At 44.8% G+C, this 23,099-nt stretch overlaps 2 non-coding genes across 2 annotated transcripts; one reads left to right on the top strand and one right to left on the bottom strand.

The window, feature by feature from the left end:
• Nucleotides 1-17,825: 17,825 nt before the first annotated feature.
• On the top strand, nucleotides 17,826-17,931 carry LOC136307114 (U6 spliceosomal RNA). Its single transcript, XR_010725803.1, has one exon. It is a non-coding gene; the product is annotated as a U6 spliceosomal RNA (small nuclear RNA).
• Nucleotides 17,932-19,842: 1,911 nt separating this feature from the next.
• Nucleotides 19,843-19,949, bottom strand: LOC136307075 (U6 spliceosomal RNA). Its single transcript, XR_010725767.1, has one exon. It is a non-coding gene; the product is annotated as a U6 spliceosomal RNA (small nuclear RNA).
• Nucleotides 19,950-23,099: the final 3,150 nt, after the last annotated feature.

Below are 23,099 nucleotides of genomic sequence, written 5' to 3'. Positions count from 1 at the left end.
ACTACTCCCTGCCCATGAGCTGGAAACTTGTTGAGCTGATTAAAGGGCACGGAGTTTCTCAGACAGTCTTTGCTCTTCCCTCCCCTCTGTGCGCAGTCATTCACAGGGATCTCTGTGCCCCAGCACCAGTCATAATTCTGCTACAGGTGTGAGAGGGATGGCTGAGGATCAGCCCTTTACCTTTTAAGCCCATTTTCTGCGAACGCAACTCTCAAGCATACGGACAATGCGCTCCAAAGATAATCATTTGAATTTTTATTTCCATAGTGAAATACCCCGAGCTAAAAAAAAGACAAGTTGTTTTACTTGGTACTTGACAGGAAAAAATCCTGAATCAGAAAGACCTCCTGACATTTTATATTCAAGAAGAAGGAGGAGAAGGAGAAGGAGAAGGAGGAGGAGGAGGAGGAGGAGGAGGAGGAGAAGAGGAAGGGGAAGGGGAAGGGGAAGGGGAAGGGGAAGAGGAAGGGGAAGGGGAGGAGGAGGGGGAGGAGGAGGAGGAGGAGGAGAAAATACTCCCATACTCCCTTGGGAGAAAAAATGGAGAGCAGCAGAAGTATTTGGAGATGGCCTATGTGTGATGTGTCCACATTTTTGTCTAATTTTTTTATTCTAGTAAACTTTAAGAGCTCCAAGAACCACATTGTTGGTTGTGACAGGATGGAGGTTATGTAGGAGGAATTTTATATGCCTAAAGTTAATAACAGTCTGTGGAGATTATATTTAAGCATGTGTAAACATCTGGTGTGGACAAACAGAACAAGCCCAATGTTAGACCCAGACGGAAAGTACCAGAAGAGTTCAGCTGAAGACTGCAGGGGCAGCCCATGTCCAACTGCCTCTTCTGTAGATTACCAGGGGAGATGATTTCTCTCAAGTGACTTCTTGGCCTTCCTTGAGTATCCAGACTCACAGAGAGTTTGATTTTCCCTTCTCAAAATTGCTACACTGCTTATGGTTTGATGTTTACATTCTAATACTTGATTTTAAATACATAATATGTAATAAAGTGTTGAAATGGTCTAATTGTTTCTATAGGTTAATCTTTTCTCACTGCATATTAATGCTCTCCTCATCACGATCATTGATACTATCCTTTGAATATCCAATAATTCTGCAAAAGTAACAGGCACATAAAAGCTGGCACTATCAACTTGACTGCATGACTATAAATTCAGATAAAAACACCAGTGTTCAGATGTCAGACCAGGCAGCCTGTTTTTTCTTATGTCAAAAAGCAAACAAAACATTTCCTTCTATAAAATATATATACATTTAAATATGCAGATATTTAATTTAGGCCCTGGCTGGTTGGCTCAGCAGTAGAGCATCAGCTCAGCATGTGGAAGTTTTGGGTTCGATTCCCAGTCAGGGCACACAAGGGAAGCAACCATCTGCTTCTCCACAACCCTTTTCCCTTTCTCTCTCTCTCTCTCTCTCTCCCTCCCTCTCTTTCTTCTCCTCCCACAGCCATAGCTCCAATGGTTTAAGCAAGTTGGCCCTGGGCGCTGAGGGTGGCTTCATGGCCTCTCCTCAGGCATTAAAATAGCTCAGTTGCTGAGCAACAGAGCAGTGGTCCTACATGGGCAGAGCATCGGCCCCAGAAAGAGGTTGCTGGGTGAATGTGGGAGCCTGTATTTCTACCTCCCTGCTAAGGAAGGAAACCCCCTTGAGATAAGAGGCTTTAAGGCCTGACCAGGCGGTGGCGCAGTGGATGGAGCATCGAACTGAGATGCAGAAGACCCAGGTTCGAGACCCCAAGGTCTCCAACTTGAGTGCGGGCTCATCTGGTTGGAGCAAAAGCTCACTGGCTTGAGCCCAAGGTCGCTGGCTCGAGCAAGGGGTTACTCGGTCTGCTGAAGGCTCGCGGTCAAGGCATATATATGAGAAAGCAATCAATGAACAGCTAAGGGGTTGCAACATGCAACAAAAAACCAATGATTGATGCTTCTCATCTCTTCGTTCCTATCTGTCTGTCCCTGTCTATCCTTCTCTCTGACTCTCTGTCTCTGTAAAAAAAAAAAAAAAAAAAAGGCTTCAAGGATATTTTATAATTTAGGACAAGCATTTAGAGAGATTTTGTAAATATGATCTTTATACTTGTGTGTGATTTACACCAGATCAAGATGGCCGATCCACTCCTGCTTAGAAAGGGCTGTTATATTGTAAATGAAGAGGTTTTCGTCGTACTTAGAAGGTTTTGAATGGAAGAAGGAAGAAGAATCAGAACTCCTCCTTTCCCCACACCCGTGAGGAAGAAGATAAACAGCCACGAATGCGGGAGGGGGAAGGGAGATGTGAGCAGCCTGTTCCTCTCCCCTTTCTTTCTCCTTAATGGACGATTCACAAATGTCTATCCTCTGACATCCTGTAAGCCCCCTCCCATCCTGAAATCCTGCCATTGATGTATGTACCTCAAGACAAAGAATCACGAGACCCAAGTATGTGAACTTGTGTTCTGTAAAGGGTATATAAGATTTAAGAAATCTAATTTTGGGAAGCATGTGTCTTTGGAGCTATAGTCTGTGTGCTTTGCTGGCTTTTATTAATAAATTCTTTTTCCTCTTATAGTTATCTGAGTGTCAATCCTCCAAGGTTTCGCCCTCTTGCAACACTGCTTCTCACTTAATTGAATAAATAAATAAATAAATAAATAAATAAATAAAATATTTAATTTCTATATTATTCTGATACAATAACCTGGTTTACAATAACAGCTTACAAATTCTCTGTGTGACCTTGGGCAAATTACTTAACCTCTCTGTATTACAGGCATTAGTTCGAGTCAGTCACTTAATAAATCTTTTATTATTTTTTAAATTGATTTTAAAGAGAGAAATGAAGGAAAAGAGAGAGGGAGGAGAGAGATAAGAAGCATCATCTTGTAATTGCTTCACTTTAGTTGTGTTGGGCAGATAAAACATATTATGCTCACTTTGTTAAAGATGGCGCTGCCCGCATGAAGGCCGTTGCCCAGGTGATATTAATGTGTGTTGGGGGCAGGCTGTGGGCAGGCAGAATCCTTGTAGCCTGGGGCTTGGTTTTAGGATTAAGCCTTTCCCACCTGTTTTGATGTGGGGTGGTACAATCCAATCATGCCCCAGAGAAGTGACTTTGTATTAGAGACTTCCCTATTTTGTATATTGGATTAAAGGTTTGGATTTCTACACTATAAAATGGGGACGGAGCGGGAGTTTGCGCTCTTGGTTCCTGAGATTATCAGCAGAGGAGAGAGCAGAGAGGCGAGCAGAAAAAGGCCATGTGGAGGAGGCCAGGGAAAGCAGCCAAGATGGCGGAGTGCTGAGTGAAAGGCCAGTTTGTGTAGAGTTTGTATCTGGGATAAGGAAGGAGATGGGGAACTGAGGAGAATAAGGCTGGTGAGCTAGAAACCTTTGATTCTAGGAAACTCGAATAAATCAGTGGCTTTGTGAGCACTGAATGTGACTGGGTTTTGGAGCCCAGTGTGTGTTTTTACTTGCCCGCCGGGTGCAAGCTAGGATTAAAAATGTTGGCCCATCAGTTTTGGGCTCTGTTGTTTCTTTACCGACTGTCCGAATCCAATGCAAACCTGCATGGGCCGGGCTGCTGTGATAGTGGCCGTGCCTACTGGCTTTACAAGTTGTTTTTCATCTATGTGTGTACCTTTGTGATTGTTGAAATTGTATGATTTGCCATGTGGTTGTAATTTGTGTAATGTGCTAATTCCCTTGCACAGGGATGCCGGTGGTATAGATTGTGGGTAGTAAAGTGAGCATAGGGGTGGATTGTTGGGCAGATAAAATATATTATGCTCACTTTGTTAAAGATGGTGCTGCCCACGTAGAGGCCCGTCACCCAGGTAATATTAATGTGTTTTGGGGGCGGGCTGTGGGCAGGCAGGATCCTTGTAGCCTGGGGCTTGGTTTTAGGACTAAGCCTTTCTCACTCTTTTTGATGTGGGGTGGTACAATCCCATCATGCCTCAGATAAGTGACTTTGTATTAGAGACTTCCCTATTTTGTATATTGGATTAAATGTTTGGATTTCTACACTATAAAATGGGGGCAGAATGAAAGCTTACTCTCTTGGTTCCTGAGATTAATATTACAGGAGAGAGCAGAGGAGAGCAGAGAAAGGCCACGTGGAGGAGGCCAGGAGAAGCAGCCAAGATGGCGGAGTGTTGAATGAGAAGCCAGTTTGTGCAGAGTTTGTGCAGGGAGAAGGAAGGAGTTGGGGAACAGAGGTGAATAAGTCTGGTGAGCTAGAAACCTTTGATTCTAGGAAATTTGGATAATCAGTAGCTTTGTGAGCGCTGAATGTGAGTGGATTTTGGAGCCCAATGTGCATTTTTACTTGCCTGCCGGGTGCAAGGTAGGATTAAAGATGATGGCCCACCAGTTTTTGGCTCCGTTGTTTCTTTACTGACTGTCCGAATCCAATGCGAACCTGCATGGGCCGGGCTGCTGTCATGGTGGCCATGGCTTCTGGCTTTACAATGTGCCTTGACAGTGTGTATGTTGGGGGTGCTCAAGTCAAGCCAGTGACCCCTTGCTCAAGCCAGCAACCTCGGAATCATGCCGATGATCCCGCATTCAAGCCAGCAACCCCACGCTTTGGATGGCAAGCTGGTGTTCAAGCTGGATGAGCCTGTGCTCCAGCCAGTGACCTTGGGATTTCAAACCAATACCTCAGCATCCTGGGTCAATACTCAATCCACTGTACCACTGTGGTAAGGTACCAAAGAATTGCAAATTTTAATATTAATATTTTAGGAGAAAGAGTTAGATTTCTTCCCCCTCCTTTCTGTAGAGAATGAAGGGAGAGGAATGTGGGAGTTTCCTGGTTTACAGGGACATACTATATAAGAAACCTTTTACCAAGAAGCTTAAAAGGCATTTTATAATTTAGGCTAAGCATACAGAGAGATTTTGTAAATATGATCTTTATACTTGTGTGTGATTTACACCAGCTCAAGATGGACGACAAGTGGCCTGACCTGTGGTGGCGCAGTGGATAAAGCGTCGACCTGGAAATGCTGAGGTTGCCGGTTCAAAACCCTGGGCTTGCCTGGTCAAGGCACATATGGGAGTTGATGCTTCTAGCTCCTCCCCCTTCTCTCTCTCTGTCTCTCCTCTCTCTCTCTCTCTCTCTCTCTCTCTCTCTCTCTCTCTCCCTCTCCTCTCTAAAATGAATAAATAAATAAATAATTTTAAAAAAGATGGACGACAACATTGTATTGTAAATGAAAAGGTTTTGTACTAGGTTTTGAATGGAAGAAGGAAGAAGACTTAGACCTCCTCCCTTCCCCACACCTGTGAGGAAGAAGGTAAACAGCTAGCCAGGTGCAGAGGAAGGGAAAAAAGATTAAGTGGCCTTTTCCTTTCCCCTTTCTTTCTTCTTAATGGGCAATTCACAAACACTTATTCTCTGACATCATGTAAGCGCCCCCCAACCTGAAATCGTGTAATTTATGTATGTACCTCACAAAGGGATGGCAGATGGACAACAAAATATTTGGGAATGTCTTTTAATATGTAAAACAACATCCTTCGCTATTATGTTACCTTATAAGTTTTAATATGTAGGAATGTTTTTTTATAGATCCTATAGACCAGTGGTCCCCAACCTCTTTTGGGCCATGGACCAGTTTAATGTCAGAAAATATTTTCACGGACCAGCCTTTAGGGTGGGACGGATAAATGTATCACGTGACCGAGACAAGCTTCAAGAGTGAGTCTTAGACAGATGTAACAGAGGGAATCTGGTCATTTTTTAAAAAATAAAACATCATTCACACTTAAATATAAATAAAACAGAAATAACATAAGTTATTCATTCTTTCTCTGTGGACCGGTACCAAATGGCCCACAGACCGGTACCAGTCCGTGGCCTGGGGGTTGAGGACCACTGCTATAGATGAATGTTATAAGCTTGTGTCATGCCCCCGCCTTTTCCCCCCAACCTGTGTGTGATCAAGGGTATATAACCTGCCTTAGAGCTACATTCTGGACAGCACAATTTGGGTCAGCTATACCCCGTGTTTGTTATATGCAGCCGGCTTATTATTCAGTCTCCTTCTATTAATAAAACTCCTAAAAATTCATTAGGACTTGGTGTCTCTATGTAAACCTGGCAGAACAGTACTTTATAACACCACCACCAATCAGGCTTTATTATTATTTGATTTGTACACAAATGATGGTAGAAAGAGATACAAAGGTAAATAAGCTTTCCTCAAATCTATCTTCTAATATACATAATTGTGGTTTTCATTTCTGTAATTAATTTATTTTGAAAACTTTACTTTTGTTGTTATCTGAATATTCACTCATTCTTTACAGCACTCTGTTTTTTAATATTTTCCCATCTCTCTGAGGATATTGTCATTTTTTAATATTTTTTTCCTGCAGAGTCTCTGTTTCCACCAAGTTGCTTTTTCTGTTTTTTGTTTTCTGCCTTTTCATGTTACATGCTTTCCTCCAATGTCATCTTTTACAGTGAGGAAGAAAGCTAAGAGGAAGCTCAGAACACGAATGCAGCTTGTCAGCTATCTATGATCTCACCATAGAGCAGTGGCTTTCAAAATGTTTTGACCGACCTGACCTATGGTGGCGCAGTGGGATAAAGCATCGACCTGGAACACTGAGGTCGCCGGTTCAAAACCTTGGGCTTGCCTGGTCAAGGCACATATGGGAGTTGATGCTTCCTGCTCCTCCCCCTTCTCTCTCTCTCTCTGTCTCTCTCTCTCTCCTCTCTCTCTAAAAAAATCAATAAATAAAACAAAATGTTTTGACTGAGTAAACAATAAGAAATGCATTTCACATAATAACCCTTTGCATGTGAATGTGTGTGTATAAATAAGTTTCACAATACATCAGCAATACTTTATTATATGGCAAACATTCTCATATTTTCTTTATTTTATCAATACAACTTACTAAATAATTTCATGACACAGTCATATGTTGTCACCATAGCGTGAAAAGCATTGGTTGTGATTTGCTGAGTGGTTTTGAGGTATCCCTGGTCAGACCTTCTCTCTTAGACTTAATACACAAATGACCAGAAGACGGTTTTCCTTTTTCCTGCATGGAGAATTTATGCCTGGTGGCCAGAGGCCTGGGGTCCAATCAGAGTGAAGGCTGGGGGCCTCTTGGATATTCCACAAGTGAAATTTGTTAATCACCTGTCCTCAGGTATGGAGTTCCTCACTTCAGAGGTCCTTTGTGTTACCCTCTGCAGACTAAATCACCGCAGTTTCCCGGGAGGGGCAGCCACTCAGTGACCTCCGTGGTGGAGGGGCTTGGGCTGCAAGTGCTCCTTACACTGAATTTCAATCATTCTTCCTGTTTGTAGCTTGCCTGTACCCCTATTCAGAAAGAAATACAGTGTGGCTACTTCCTGAGTCTTTGGGGTATTCTGCCTTGTGTAGGGGTTTAGCACATGTCACCCCAAGATGTGCTTTTGTTGTATGTGGATTGTTTTGAACTAAAGGCAACCGAAACCCTGTGTGCTCAAGAGAAATTTCTTCGCCTTCTCCCCCCTTTAACTACATGGAAGAATTTCAATTAAGGGCTTTGCCCTTAAGAGGTGATCAGAGATAACCTAACTATGTGGCAGGGCAAACTACTGATGACTGAGCGTGCTCTCCCGGCAATTCCCCTCTAGCTCAGAAGGGCATATAGAACTCATTTCCTTTTCTGTTGCAGAACCTCTTACAGATGGAGGCTCTCTGACTCTCTCAAGTATGCAGGGTTTACATACATATGCATGTACTGTAATTATCTTTGGTCATTCACCTTTACTAGTCTGACTCATGTCTATCTGATTATTAGGCCAGCTGAAAAAACTCTGGGAGTCAAGGAAAGTTTCTTTCTCCTCCAGACCCATAAAAGGCTCTGTTTCTTTGTGTTTCTCACTGATCATTAAGGAATCCATTTTCTCTGTTTGATTAACCGTTCTACTCTCTTTTTCAGCTTCTAAACTGTTGCTGCATTTGTTTCCTCTCCTAAACTCTTTGATCTTGTTTCTTGTGGCAACAAAGACAAAGGAAACAGGATAGCTAATTACTGGTATTAAAAACAACCTTTAAAAACTAATTATGCCTGACCTATGGTGGCGCAGTGGATAAAGCCTCAACCTGGAACATTGAGGTCGCAGGTTCAATACCCTGCACTTGTCTAGTCAAGGCACATATAGGAGTTTATGCTTCCTGCTCCTCCCTCCTTTCTTTCTCTCTCCCTCCCTCTTTCTCTCTCTCTCTCTCTCTCCTCTCTGAAATGAATAATAAAAAAGATAAAAACCTTTAAAAAATAATGAAGAAATAATAAAACCAATCTTTTCAACTAGCCTTTATATATAATTTCATTTATCCTTTAACATATTTAATATTATGGCATAATTTACCTGTTTATATGAAAACTTGATGAACATCATTTTGAATTGCTGCTTATATGCCACTGTCCTCCTGTTTTAGTAATTTCTCCCCATCAGGGACATTGGGCTTATTTCTAATTTTCCCAGTTTTAAACAATACTGTAAAGAATATCTTTGTGTATAAAACCATGTCTTCATTTTAGATTATTTCTTTAGGTTAGAATTCCAGAAGGAGAAATAATTATGTTGTTAAGCCTAATCCGGAGAGACTTGAAACATTGAAGACACGATCAAAATCTGTCGATTACACACCAAAGCTTTATTGTCTAGCTTGCCCAAGTGGCGGCAACTCCGACAGAAATCTGAGGGAGAGCGCGCCGGCCCTTTGTTCTACTTAGTTTTTAATAGTTTTGCAAATGGAAAGTACAGAAGCAAAAATTGCAATTAGGTGCCCTTTACCACTATTGGTTATAGTCATATGCCCTTTAACATGATAGGACCATGTTCAATTTGCAAGCCATACATCATTTTGGAGAAAACAAATTTTACAAGTCAACACAATGATAGAAAGATGTCTCTTTACATATTAAGAGACATTTCTATATTTTCTAATGTTCATCCGCCATTTCTTTGTCCAGAGTCACACACATTAAACTATATGCATTCATATGGGAGAGGTAGTTTCCATGGGGACAAATGCCCGCAAATGGCTCCTTACTATAAGAAAAGGTTTATTTTGGCTTTTCTCTTCCTGCACCTGGCTAGCCATTCACCCCTTTCCCCACAGGTGTGGTGGAATGTCAGGGTGTAAAGCCAGAAGCCACGGCCAGGGCCACTATCAGAGCAGCCGCCCGGCCCATGCAGGTTCGCATTGGATTCGGACAGTCGGTAAAGAAACAATGGAGCCAAAAACTGATGGGCTGTCATCTTTAATTCTAGCTTGCACCCGGCGGGCAAGTAAAAATACACACTGGGCTCCAAAACCCAGTCACATTCAGTGCTCACAAAGCCACTGATTTATTCGAGTTTCCTAGAATCAAAGGTTTCTAGCTCACTAGCCTTATTCTCCTCAGTTCCCCATCTCCTTCCTTATCCCAGATACAAACTCTACACAAACTGGCCTTTCACTCAGCACTCCGCCATCTTGGCTGCTTTCCCTGGCCTCCTCCACATGGCCTTTTTCTGCTCGCCTCTCTGCTCTCTCCTCTGCTGATAATCTCAGGAACCAAGAGCACAAACTCCCGCTCCGTCCCCATTTTATAGTGTAGAAATCCAAGCCCTTAATCCAATATACAAAATAGGGAAGTCTCTAATACAAAGTCACTTTCTGAGGCATGATTGGATTGTACCACCCCACGTCAAAAAGGGTAGGAAAGGCTTAATCCCAAAACCAAACCCCAGGCTACAAGGATTCTGCCTGCCTTTAGCCCACCCCAACACACATTAATATCACCTGGGTGACGGCCTCCTCGTGTTATCTTTAACAAAGTGAGCATAATACATTTTATCTGCCCAACACAGGGAATCCATGTTTTCCTTCCCTTTGTATTTACAATACAATGCCAAGGGCCATCCTGGTTTTATGCCAATCACACAGTACAGAGATTATTCACAAAATTTCTCTGCACACCTTAACCCAAATTAATAAAATGTTCTTTAAGCCTCTTAAAATATTAATATCGATACTGTAGCTTTTGGTACTTTACAACACCTGTGGGTGAGGTGGCGCATTGGCTCCTCAGGGCTCCTCAATGTGAAAGAGGAGTGTTGGTCAAATAAGTTTGTAAATATGATGTATATGTTTGCTCTCTTATAGTTTGCATTGGGGGCTGGGCAATGCCAGGTATAGTGGTCTGTGAGGTTGTGAGTTGCCTTCCTGATTGGGAGGAGCCATTGTCTTGCAAATGTTTACTGGAAAAAAGATTCTGCCCCACCACTGAGAGGTGCAGGAGGATTTCTTTTTTCTCTCCTCCCTGATCCCTTGCCCTCCATGGGAAAAGTAGGTTTTCTGCTTTTCCCTTGACTTTTCTTGTGGCTTGCCTGTCTTGATGAGACACCAGTAAACAGAATGGCACACCATCCTCTGACTCTGCTGTTTCTTTTACTGTCTGCCTAAATTTAATGAAAACCTGCATGTGAATGGCCACAATGGCGGCGGTGGCCCCTGGCTTTACAATTGGTGTAGTTTGCAGCAGGATTCAGATCAGATTGGTATGGAGCCACCACCCTTGCATGGTGGGGTAGAGGACTACTTGCTGTTCTGGCTCCACATGGCTGTCCTTTTAGAGGCTGTGGGCTGGGTGTTTTTTACTCAAGAGGAAACCAGGAGTTCTGTAAGAGAAGCTGCCCTATGTCTAAAGCTCCAGGATGAATTGCAAACAGAACTGCAGAAAAGGCTGGAATTAGAGCAAGCACTGGAAAAGGAATTATGGGTTTGTGAGTTGCAGTTTGCCCTGGAAGCTGAACGTTTGTACTGGCAGTTGTTGGAGAAACAACCGTGGATTTAAGAGCTTGAGTCTCAGCTTCTGGCCAGAGGCCAGTGGCCACAGGAGCCTGAATGGTCACCAAAGGAGCAGCAGCATCCGTGCCGGTGGATTGGCTTTGAGTCAGTGGGAGCAGGCGCTTCTAACTCCTCTTCTGAGGATGAGAAGGCTCAGGCTGAAGCTGCCATATGCACACTGAGAGCCCAACCAGTGGGTGCCAAGAAGGTAAAAACCCAGCAACGAAGAGTCCCTCAGGGGCAGCCACAGTCTCCTGCCCAGGTAATGGAACACTCTGTGGTCCGGCCCTATACCCAGGCAGAGCTGATGGAGTTGGGGGCACAATTTAGGCAGAAACCTACTGAATCCCTGGTAGCCTGGTTACTACAATTATGGGACATAGGGGTGGATGGCATCATGCTCTCCAGGACAGAGATGGAGAAATTGGGTGCCATTACCACACACTCTTCCTTGAGACAGCGTCTTCAGAACTGCCATGGCAACCCAGGAGACCATACCCTATTAGAATGGGTGATGGCTGCCATTCGTATGGTCTGGGAGAATGCTGGAGAATTACCAGGGGCAGTGAGTGAGTGGCAGTGCTACAGTGAGTTAGTAATGGTTCTCCAGGAACTAGGTATGAAGAATGCTGCTTTCAACCCTAGGTCCTGTGGGCCAGACGAGGAAGTGTTTATGGCAAAAATGAGGGATTTTTTTTCCTTGCTAGAGCCCCGTCAGCCCTTTTTGAGTCACTTGTGGCTCTCTTGGGCCCCCATGTGGGGCAGCCCATCAATGCAGTTACAGAGATGGTAGCAGATTTGGGAGAGCTGGAGGCTTCTTGGGATCATAAAGCAGTGAGGGCTGCTGCCTATGTTGCCCCCACGACTAACAAGGGAAACAGGCCTGTAAAGGTTACCCGAACACAGATGTGGGTAGATTTGATTGTGGCTGGAGCAGATAAGGAGAAATTAGATGGCCAGTCTAATAAAATTCTTTTGGAGCTTTGGCAGCAGCTTAAACCAGAACAGAAGTTCCAGCCACTGAGACAAAAGGCCTCAGCAACTACCAATAAAACGTTTGGTGGGTGGGCAGTTCCATTACAAGATTATATGATGGAGACAGCTGAGGGAGAGGAGAACTCCCAAGACCCATTGTACCAGTTTGAATAGGAAAACACACAAGGGACCTGTCTAATGGGGTTGGGCAAGGACTGGAGGCCACACGTGAAACTGGCTATTCACTGGTCCCCTTCCAATGTACAACGAGTGTTGGTCTTAGTGAATATAGGTGCAGAATGTTCCCTCCTCTGTGGGAACCCAGAGTGGTTTGCTGGGACCCCAGTGGCCATTGATGATTATGGGGACCAAACTATTCGAGTGAAGCCAATAACTATTCCATTGGGGACAGGAAGACTGCCTCCTAAGCCATATAAGGTGTATGTATCTCCTATTCCTGAATATATTTTGGGGGTAGATGTCTTGCAAGGACTGTGGTTGAAAACTACAGCCAGGGTGTTCCAGCTGCGGATCAAGGTTGTGAAGGCAGTGTTGTGGGGACATGCAATTACCCGTTCCTCGGTGTGTGACTAACACCAAGAAGTACCGTCTGCTAGGTGGTTATGAAGAAATCATAGGCACAATCCTTGAACTAGAAAAAATGGGATCATCCGGTCAGCACAGAGTCCTTACAATTCTGGTATGGCCTGTGTACAAATCAGACGGAACCTGGAGAATGACAGTAGATTACAGAGAACTTAATAAAGTTGTTCCCCTTTGCATGCTGCTGGTCCCTCTATAGCTAACATGATGAATCGGCTAAGCCAGGGGGTCCCCAAACTACAGAACGTGGGCCGCATGCAGCCCCCTGAGGCCATTTATCCAGCCCCCACCTCACTTCCAGAAGGGGCACCTCTTTCATTGGTGGTCAGTGAGAGGAGCATAGTTCCCATTGAAATACTGGTCAGTTTGTTGATTTAAATTTATTTATTCTTTATTTTAAATATTGTATTTGTTCCCGTTTTGTTTTTTTACTTTCAAATAAGATATGTGCAGTGTGCATAGGGATTTGTTCATAGTTTTTTTAATAGTCCGACCCTCCAACAGTCTGAGGGACAGTGAACTGGCCCCCTGTGTAAAAAGTTTGGGGACCCCTGAGCTAACCCATGAGTTGGGGACATACCAGTTTGTAGCAGGCTTGGCCAATGCCTTTTTCCCTATTGATATAGCTGTAGAGAGTCAAGACCAATTTGCCTTCAGTTGCGAAGGGAGACAGTGGACCTTTACAGTAAACACCAGGGCTATTTGCATAGCCCTACATTGTGTCATGGGCTGGTGGCTGCTGACCTGGTTAAATGGAAACAGCCAGAGGCAATTCTCATGTACCATTATATTGATGATATTATGCTAACTAGTGATTCTCTTCCAGAATTGGAGCAAGCAGTCCCTACCCTGCTATCCCATATGAAAGTATGTGCTGGGCAGTCAACGAGAACAAATTACAAGGACCTGGGTTATCTGTTAAGTTCTTGGGAGTTGTCTGGTCGGGTAAGACAAAAGTTATCCTTGGCTCAGTTATAGATAAGATCCAAGCATACTACGGTAAAACAGTTACAGGAATTTTTAGGTTTGTTGGGGTATTGGCGAGCATTTATACCCCATTTGGCTCAGTTACTATGCCCCTTGTACAACCTTATTCAAAAGCGGGTTCGTTGGGATTGGACTGAGCAGGCGCAAGGTTCATTTGCAGCTGCTAAGAGAGCTGTCAAGGTGGCACAGGCCTTGAATGTGTTTGATCCTGCCAGGCCCTGTGAGCTGGATGTTCATGTAACCTCAGAGGGGTTTGGATGGGGCTTGTGGCAGCGGACAGAGTGCCTACGGCAACCTATTGGGTTTTGGTCCCAATTATGGAAAGATGTTGAAGTCCGTTACTCATTAGTGGAGAAGCAGCTGGCAGCTGTGTATACTGCCCTCCTGGCAACTGAGAGTATTAAAACCACAACACCAGTTACAGTCAAGACAACATTCCCTATTGCTGGATGGGTGAGAGATTGGGCAACTAAACCACGCAGTGGTATGGCCCAAATGTCCACCCTGGCCAAGTGGGGTGCCTACCTGCAACAATACTGTGCTCTTAGTACCAGCCCATTGAGGGCAGAACTGCAGGAAGTCTTGGGTCCAGTCACCTATGCGACCTTAGAGTCAGGTGCAGCTGGGGCTCAGGAGGCAGAACCTGAGGTCAGTCCCTACCAGGAGGGGCGGGTGCCCATCCCCGAGGATGCCTGGTATACTGATGGTTCCAGCAGGGGCCAACCTGCCAAGTGGATGGCAATAGCCTTCCATCGGCCACTGAGACTATTTGGATGGACACAGGTACAGGCCAGAGCAGCCAATGGGCAGAATTAAGAGATGTTTGGCTAGTTGCTCATAATGAACCTTCACCTCTGGTGATTTGCACTGACAGCTGGGCTGTCTATCATGGACTGACCCTTTGGATTGCTACTTGGCACACTAACGAGTGGATGATAATGCACCGTCCACTGTGGGGTCAGGCCATGTGGCAGGACTTATGGGAAATAGGACACCAGAAGCAGGTGACAGTATATCATGTCACAGGGCATGCCCCTCTAGCCCATCCTGGGAATGATGAGGCAGATACGTTGGCAAGGGTGTGATGGTTGGAGACTGCACCTGCAGGTGATGTGGCGCAGTGGCTCCACCAGCACCTGCTCAATGCGGGACAGAAAACTATGTGGGCTACAGTTAAGGCGTTGAATTTGCCTGTGCAGAGGTACTTGCAGCCTGAGAGCAATGTGCAGTATGTTCCAAGGAGCACCTTCGGAGACCACTGGTGTCACCTGGACAGATCCAAAGGGGTCATGTTCCACTGACACAATGGCAGATAGACACCATTGGAGCCTTACCAAAGTCAGAAGGGTACCAGTATGCAGTCACCTGTGTAGCTACTGCCACCGGGCTGCTTGCTGCTTACCCTGCCTATAACCCTGAGCAGAGGACAGTCATATAGGCTCTGGACCGCCTGAGTACTGCATATAGGCAACTGCTGGTCCTTGAAAGTGACAATGGTACCTGTTTCACAAGTTCTATAGTGAAGCAATGGGCTCAGGACCTAGGGGTGGACTGGAAGTACCATGTCCCCTACCACCCCCAGGCTGCTGGTATCATTGAGCGTTATAACGGATTCTTAAAGCAGGGACTGCGACAGGAGGGGGGCACCAGCTCCCTTACTGGATGGACATGCCACTTACGGACAGTACTCTGGATTTTGAATGAGAGACCTCGATGGGGTAGCCCAGCTCCAGTGGAAGCCCTTGTGCATCAGGCAGCTGCCCCATTCAGTTGCAGATACGCACTGCAAAGCCAGTGGCCATGGCCACCATCACAGCCGCCTGGCCCATGCAGGTTCTCATTAGATTTGGACAGACGGTAATGTAACAATGGAGCCAAGGACTGTTGGGCCATCATCTTTAATCCTAGCTTGCACCTGGTGGGCTCCAAAACCCATTCATTCAGTGCTCACAAAGCTACTGACTTTATCCAAGTTTCTTAGAATCAAAGGTTTCTAGCTCACCAGACTTATTCACCTCCGTTCCCCATCTCCTTCCTTCTCCTTGCACAAACTCTGCCCAAACTGGCTTCTCACTCAGCACTCCACCATCTTGGCTGCTTCTCCTGGCCTCTTCCACATGGCCTTTCTCTGCTCTCCTCTCTAACGCTAATCTCAAGAACTGAGAGAGCAAGCTCCCGGTCTGCCCCACTTTATAGTGCAGAAATCAAAACCTTTAATCCAATATACAAAATAGGATGTCTCTAATACAAAGTTACTTATCTGACGCATGATGGGATTGTACCACCCCAAATCAAAAAGGGTGGGAAAATCTTAGTCCTAAAACCAAGCCCCAGGATACAAGGATCCTGCCTGCCCACAGCCCGCCCCCAATACACTTTAATATAATCGTGCCCATCCCAAGCAATCACCTGGGCGGCGGGCTTCCACGTGGGCAGTGCCATCTTTAACAAAGTGAGCATAATATATTTTATCTGCCTAACACGCACCAAGGACATTTTACTCAAGCCAGGTTTCGGACAGCAGGGCAATGTGCTCTTGCCTACACCAACAGCCCTTCTTAAAGTCCAACGGTTTCAATGGACTTGGCCCTGGACCGTACAGGCCCCCATCTGAGATGGGTGGCCTTGTTGGCACCATGGGGAAAGGGGCTAGCGGTGGACCCCCAGTTAACTCCTTGGGCAACCAGCACCTGGCCACCTAAGGTAGAAGTGTATTATCCCTTGAGTGCTCAGGGGGACAGCATTATGAAGGGCACCTTTGTAATTTCTTTATGGCCAATAATGAGTTCTCCTATTTTACTACACATAGAACCAGCAGATCCTGGTATATTGGCCAATAAGCTTTGGTATGCCCATTCAGGACAGCCTCTGGTACCAGCTACGGTGCTGTCTGCAGACAGAACTCTGGCCTGCATTCTGCCAGAGGGAAAAGATTTGCCTCTCTTGGTGCCACTGCCATCTCTCTTGTTTCGCCCATAGCTTATGGTTTGGTAATTCTATTGCTGTACTTTGTACTGTTTCCATTTATGCAACTATCTCACTCCTCGCACAGAGACCATCGTGGAAGATACCTGTGGTGTAGATTGTAAAGCAAGCAAAGGGGTGGAATGTTGGTTAAATAAGTTTGTAAATATGGTGTATATGTTTGCTCTCTTATAGTTTGCATTGAGGGCTGGGCAACGCCAGGTATAGTGGTCTGTGAGGTTGCAGGTTCCCTTCCTGACTGGGAAGGGCCATTGTCTTGCTAATGTTTACTGGAAGGGAGATTCTGCCCCCACCACTGGGAGGTACAGGAGGATTTCTTTTTTCTCCCCTCCCTGATCCCTTGCCCTCCATGGGATAAGCAGGTTTTCTGCTTTTCCCTTGGCTTTTCTTGTGGCTTGCCTGTCTTGGTGAGACACCAGTAAACAGAATGGCGCACCATCCTCCGACTCTGCCATTTCTTTACCATCTGCCCGAATCAATGAGAACCTGCATGTGAGTGGCCACAAGAGCGGCCACTCTCCTTACAAGGAGAATGAAGGAAGAACTGGCAAATCCTCAGAGGGGGAGGTCCGACCAGACAGCCTCCAACTCTAGTTGCCTCAGCACGGCCTAGAGCAGGGGTCTCAAACTCGCGGCCCGCCGAACAATTTTGTGCGGCCCACAGACTAATCCACGAAGTTCAAAATATTTTGGATAAAATTAAGTAAGCCTAGGGGCCTACTTGTATTTTTCATTTCTCTAGCATCCTAGCTAGATATTAGCTTACTTAACAGCAGTTGTGATGCGAACTACAGTTTCTGATCGTTTTGTGACACTGAGTAAACTGCATGTACGATTGGGCTTGTTGTACTGATTTTTTTTTTGTTTTCAACTGCAGTGAGAAAAGTGTTGCGTAACAGCTGCCTTTTGTAGACCTAGTGCGGCCCGCCCAACGGCTGTGATCTTGCTCTGCGGCCCACATGCTGAGTTGAGTTTGAGACCCCTGGCCTAGAGGGCTTGTTACCTACAACTGCCTGCTGGGCCTATCCCGAGAGTAAAAGTGAGAAAGATTCAGCAGGTCTGGGGTGAAAACCCAGGAGAATTTACATTTTTAACTAGTTCCAAGACCCCACCCATCTAAAGCTATGAGCCAGGAACCACACTCTGACGACACTGATCTAAACTATAGGCAGAAAAATTGTCCTGAGAAGCAGAAGATGAGGAGGCAAGTTAAGAACAGATGGAACCGCACAGGCATTTGTTAGATGGACCCGAGGTGAGAAATTGCATCTTTATTTCTGATTGAAGTTGGAAGGAGAACCCTCAGCAAAAACAAAGGTAAGAGTAGAGGGAGGGCAAATGGTTTTGGTAAATCTCAGTGAGATTCAAAGGAACTGACCTGGAGCCCTGTATTCATTAGCGGCTTGGCGAATCCAGCTTAGTGCTCGCTTTGGCAGCACATATACTAAAACTGGACTGATACAGAGAAGAGTAGCATGGCGCCTGTGCAAGGATGATGCCAAATTCGGGAAACGTTACATATGTTTGAAACTCTTATTGATCAATGTCGCCCTGTTAAATTTAATTTTCTAAATAATAATAAAAAAAGAATCCAACTTAAATTAGAAATCATACATTTAGAATGATACTAGTTTTCTTCTATCTTTTTTTTTTTTTTTTTTTTTTTTTACAGAGACAGAGAGAGTCAGAGAGAGGGATAGATAGGGACAGACAGGAAGGGAGAGAGATGAGAAGCATCAATCATTAGCTTTTCGTTGTGACACCTTAGTTGTTCATTGATTGCTTTCTCACATGTGCCTTGACCTTGGGGCTACAGCAGACCGAGTAACCCCTTGCTCAAGCCAGCGACCTTTGGTCCAAGCTGGTGAGCTTTGTTCAAACCAGATGAGCCTGTGCTCAAGCTGGCAACCTCAGGGTCTCAAACCTGGGTCCTCCGCATCCCAGTCCAACACTCTATCTATTCACTGTGCCTCTGCAGCACCTTATTTGTTCATTGATTGCTTTCTCCTATGTGCCTTGATGGAAGTCTTCAGCTGAGCCACTGACCCCTTGCTTGAGCCAGCGACCTTTGGGCTCAAGCCAGAGACCATGGGCTCATGTCTATGATCCCATGCTCAACCTGGCAACTCCAGGCTCAAGTCAGATGAGCCAGCACTCAAGCCTGATGAGCCAGCACTGCAGCCGGTGACCTTGGGGTTTTGAACCTGAGTCTTCTGGGTTGGTGGGTTGATGCTCTACCCACTGCGCCACAGCCTGTTCAGGTGATACTAATCCTCTTCATTATGAGCGTTACAACAGTGCTCAGCTTCCAGAGAAGGCCCGAGGGGTGAGTGAGGCAGCAGCACAGTGGGTAAAGGAGCTAAGGCTTTTGCATCAAAGTTAGAGACTAATGAACTGAAATTAGCCATAGAGAGCTGGGAAAATTGGTATACCATTTTCTTTATTGCAGGTATGATGTGGGTGGCATCTGAAAACTCTGGAGTTGGCCAGGCGGTGGTGCTGAGGGCCCCGGCCTGAGAGGAGTTACAAGTGCTGAGAGCTGCACTAAGAGTCATTCTGTAGGGGCTGGAGGGTTGTACGGCCAGTAGTAGTGGCCATCACGGCCAGGCATGTGCAGGTTCGCATTAGATTCAAGCAGATGGTAGAGAAACTGCGGAACCAAAAACTGGTGGGCCATTCCTTTTATTCTAGCCTCGCACCCAGCGGCTAATAAACACAAACACACAGGGCTCCAAAACCTACTCATTCAGCTCTCACAAAGCTACTGACACATCTGGGTTTTCCTAGAATCAAAGGCCCTCCGCCAGTCTCAGTCGCCTCTGGTTCCCCATCTCATTCTCTCTGCACAGACTCTGCGCAAACCGGCTTCTCCTTCAGTACTCCGCCATCTCGGCTGCCTTTCTCTCCAGCACTCTTCCTCCCTGCTCTCACTCTGCAAAAACATGGCCTCCTTCTTCCTCCTTCTTCTTCTTCTTAAAACTTTTTGGTGCGAAAACCCCTTCTCCAGCAACATTAGCATAACTATGGCTCTTCTCAAGCAGGAAGGTAATTAGCAGTTTCACAGATCACATATTTGGGCAGCCATTTTTAACAATAAAAGAGAACAACTCAGAAAATACAAATTTTACAAACTTATCTGCCCAACAAGGGTCCTAAGAGTTCTCATAGAAAAGCCCAAGGTCTACAGGGTTGTTGGTTTTTTTTAATTAAATTTAATGCAGTGACATTGATAAATCAGGGTACATATGTTGAGAGAAAACATCTCCAGATTATTTTGACATTTGATTATGCTGTATACCCCTCACCCAAAGTCAAACTGTCTTCTGTCACCTTCTATCTGGTTTTCTTTGTGCCCCTCCCCAACCCCCTCTCTCCTTCCTCATCCCCCCCTCCCCCACCTCCGTTACCATCACATTTTTGTTCATGTCTCTGAGTCTAAAAATATGGAATGCTTCACGAATTTGTGTGTTATCCTTGCGCAGGGGCCATGCTAATCTTCTCTGTATCGTTTCAATTTTAGTATATGTGCTGCTGAAGCGAGCACGGGTTTTGTTTTTGGTACACACAAAACCTATACGTCTCTCAGTCAGGATGAAGACTCACAAGATAATGTACTGTTGTGACCATTAATTAATTCATGACCATTCATAGAAAGTGAAAGGCAGGTGGCTTAAGTTCTCTTTTATTTCCCCAGGATCACCAGCATTATCAGTGCTCCAGACAACTACTACCAAACCAGCAAGAGTTTGTACTCAAAAATGAAACTCCCTTGCCGTTCTTGTGCTAAGCATCAAGAATACTGTCCCTATTCTCAAGGAACTTTAAAAAAAATTTTGATCTTAGAGAGAGGGAAAGGAGAAAAAAAGAGACAGAGAGAGAGAGAGAAAAACATCAGTTTGTTGTTCCACCCATTTATACATCTGTAGGTTGATTCTTGTATTTGCCCTGACTAGGGATTGAACCCTCAACCTGAGAATATTGGGCCAATGCTCTAACCAACTGAATTGGCCAGAGCCTTAAGGATCTTAATGACCTGAGTGAGATCAGTTTAGGGAATGAAGTAGTCTTCTTGATGGGACTCAGAAAAGGAACACTAAATGTGTCTGAAAGAAACATCCAAGCCTATAGAGAATTTTCAGAAGTTTACTTGCTGAGGAGAAGATCTCAAATCCCTGGAGAATAACATTTTTCTGTTGTTGTTTTACTGATTTCAGCTTGAGAGAAAGGGGGAGAGAGAGAGAGAGAGATAGACTAAGAGACAGAAGCATCAAGCTGTTCCTGTATGTGCCCTGACCGGGGATTGAACTGGCAACCTCTGTAATTCCAGACAATGCTCTAACCAACCAAGCTATCCAGGTAGCGCTGGAGAATAGCAGTTTTGCAGTTTCTCTTTTTTTAAAAAAGTTTATTTATTGATTGATTTTTAGCCAGAGAGAAAGGGTATTAGAGAGAGAGAGAGAGAGAGAGAGAGAGAGAGAGAGAGAGAGATGGGAACATAAATCCGTTCCTGTATGTGCCCTGACCAGGGATAGAACCAGCAACCTCTGCACATCAGGCTAATGCTCTAACCAACAGAGCTATCCAACCAGGGCTGCAGTTTCTTTTGTGCACTTGAAATTAGGAGGGAACATAAGGAAGATCATGTGGAGGTAGGAACAAACAAGGTGAGGATTGGATCACAGGATAGTTAACAAGATCATGTGCTCCGTTGAGGGTAGTTACAGTTTATTTCAAAGGTGTGTTAACCTAGATGCACAGAAACAACTGACAGAGCTTGCTTAAGGCAAAGATATACCTTTTACTAAAATGTTATATGCCTTGGGTATGACTACCCAACAGGGCCTGCCCAGTTAAGAATTTCTCATCAGATCACCCTGTGAAGTTACTTTCCAAAGAACCCCTTTTAGTCCACACTAGTGGACTGAAGGGGGTCCATTTTACTTGCCTGCATGCATCAAAGCCCAGTAAGACATCAACAGGAGTTTGCAGCCAAGAAAGTAAGGATTTATTACGGAGATGGCACCATACCTGGAGTCACAGGTGAGCTAATGCTCAAAGACCTGGCTCCCTGATGACTTCCAGAAGATGGATCATATAGGGGGAAAAAATCATTCATCCTGTGCCTAAAAAAGCTAGTGTTGTGGTCTCTACTGTGTAAGGTCAGTGGATAATGGGGGATGGTCACGTGGGGAACCCAGACCTGTGAACTTTGGCTAGGACCGCCTACAATTTAGCGCGCCAAAAGAAACTTCCCAGGAACCCGTTGGAAAAGAGCAACTGTCCATCAGCCAGTGAGATTTCACCACGTCATATTAACTCGACCACCCTAGGAACCCTTTAAATATCTCCCACGTGGGTCACTTCTTGTGACTTCCTTGGCCTCCATCTTTCCTTGGGGCCAGGGAACCTCTTCGGGCAGAATGCGCACTCTGTACTCAATAAAGCCTTTTACTATTCCACACTTCGTGGCTCCGGCCTCTTCCTTCCTTCTCGGTGGGGAAAAATACCTTACATTCTGATTGGTTGATGCTGGGGTAGGGGGTAATACATTTTTTTTTGCATCTGGTTCTGGTGTCAGCGACGGAGTTGTTTTTTCTGATTTGGAAAGGATTTGTTTAGTGGGATCAATCCACTTTCCTGAGTCTAGAGCTAAAATACACCTTAGGCCAAGATGTTCTCTTTAGTTTGATTGAAAACTCTATCTCTAGTCAGTAGACCCAGGCCCTTGTTTCTAAGGCCTCTGGATGATGACCAGAGCCTCAGTGTCCTGAGGGCTTAATGATTAAACAAGGGAGAGGGAAATGGGTGAGTCAGGACTCTGGGTGAGGCCAGTTTGAGTCAAAAGGAAAAGAAATCAAAAGGCCAGATTAAAGAAAATAAAGTTTCTGAGCTGCTACCAAATCTAGAAAGTAAGATAGAAAATGCCCTTTCAGAGGTCATTCTTTTTTTTTTTTTTTTTTTTTAATTTTTTTAATTTTTTATTTATTTACTTTTTTTTTTTTTAGAGTTTATTTATTCATTTTTATTAGAAAGAGAGGAAAGAGATAGAACAGGGGGAGGAGCAGGAAGCATCAACTCCCATATGTGCCTTGACCAGGCAAGCACAGGGTTTCGAACCGGCGACCTCAGCATTCCAGGTCGACGCTTTATCCACTGTGCCACCACAGGTCAGGCCCAGAGGTCATTCTTTTGTGAGGCAAAACCTCTTTGAAACCGGTATTTCCTAGGAAGGATATCCTCAAAATGCAAATAAATCACCTAAGACAAAGGGTATATATAAATATATTGTTTCTCATTGGCTGTTATTTCTGGTCTATTTTCTGAGAAGAGTTAGCTTAAGCCAGTGAAGGGATTCAAATAGTTTAACAACCGGTTCTCTGCCCTAATGAACGTTTTAAGTATAAAACAATATACCAAAAGGTAGTTTATTATTTCATTTATTCAATACCTAAACAAGAACAATAAAATAAAAGAAGTACACGAAATTAGATGATGTTATAAGAGTTTTAAAATATTAATGAAAAAATATTAAATAATACCTGACAAAAACCAATAAAACTGTTAAGATATTTCCGGCCCTGGTCGGTTAGCTCAGTGGTAAAGCGTCGGCCTGGCATGCAGGAGTCCCGGGTTTGATTCCTGGCCAGGGCACACAGGAGAAGCGCCCATCTGCTTCTCCACCCCTCCCCCTCTC

This window comes from Saccopteryx bilineata, chromosome 5 (genome assembly GCF_036850765.1).
Source record: "Saccopteryx bilineata isolate mSacBil1 chromosome 5, mSacBil1_pri_phased_curated, whole genome shotgun sequence".
NCBI classification, from domain to species: domain Eukaryota; kingdom Metazoa; phylum Chordata; class Mammalia; order Chiroptera; family Emballonuridae; genus Saccopteryx; species Saccopteryx bilineata.
The sequence above is the reverse complement of the archived record's forward strand: the minus strand, read 5'-3'. Positions and strand labels throughout refer to the sequence as shown.